The sequence below is a fragment of the Arachis ipaensis genome, chromosome B1 (assembly GCF_059453495.1).
Source record: "Arachis ipaensis isolate K30076 ecotype BB chromosome B1, ASM5945349v1, whole genome shotgun sequence".
Taxonomy (NCBI): Eukaryota; Viridiplantae; Streptophyta; class Magnoliopsida; order Fabales; family Fabaceae; genus Arachis; species Arachis ipaensis.
The window spans coordinates 8,455,001-8,456,160 of record NC_142436.1 but is presented as its reverse complement, the minus strand read 5'-3'; positions in this window follow the sequence as shown (position 1 = coordinate 8,456,160).

Here is a 1,160-nt window from a genome sequence, read left to right as displayed (position 1 = left end):
TGAGTGGTCATACGCGATTGGATAAAATAAGAAATGAAGATATAAGGGAGAGAGTTGGAGTAGCACCCATTGTGGAAAAGATGGTAGAATCGCGTCTTAGGTGGTTTGGACATGTGAGAAGAAGACCGACAAAACACCCAATTAGGAGGGTGGATGAAATGGAAGATGGACAATGGGTGAAAGGCAGAGGAAGACCTAAGAAGACCATCCATGAGGTGGTCAAACGAGATCTACATGTAAACAGTCTCTCTGTAAACATGATACATGACAGAACTCAATGGCGTCGTTTGATTCATATAACCGACCCCACCTAGTGGAACAAGGCTTTGTTGTTATTTGTTGTTGTTGTATCCTCACTTTTTATAAGTACCGAAAGAACCAAAATTTTGTGTTTTAAAACTGAAATTTTAATTTTAGTCTCAATTTTTCAATCCCAGTTCTATTATATAAAAACAAACACTACACAAACACTACTTTATATATATATATTTTTTTCCTTATTTTTTTCTGCAGCTCTTAGATATTTTCTATTTATTTAAAAAAAATCAAATTTTATACAATATAAACATTGTTCTTAACTATGATGATGCCAAATTAACGTGCAATGTAGTAATAATTTTTATTACTACTAATATTTGATTCTATAAATAGGAATAGATTATTTTGGGTAGAATTCGTGACTATTCATTTTAACAACACCATTTTTTACTACCTTTTTTAATATTCGAATTTGAGACCACAAAGAAAAGATGAAATCTAGTAAAGTCTTAGAATACTAAACCAACTCTCTATGTTGTTAATTTATAGAAAATAATGACATGAAAATTTGCTTTTGTAATCCAAGAACGTGCCCTGTAAAGAAGATTGGATATAAATGCAAGAATTCCAAAGTTGGATTAGAATAATATGGTCTCTTTCCATCTTTTTTATAGTCTCTTTCCATCTTTTTTATAGGTATAGGTAAAAACTATATTACTAGGGGTGGCAATATGCACCCTACCTGCGGGTACCCAATCCGATTTCACCCGCTCAGATAGCGGGGTAGGGTGCGGGTAGGATTCTCGTGCGAGTTGGGTATGGTGCAGGTTGAACTTCAATCCTACCCGACCAACGCGCACTCTATATATGTTTATATTATATACTTATATAAAAATATGTTT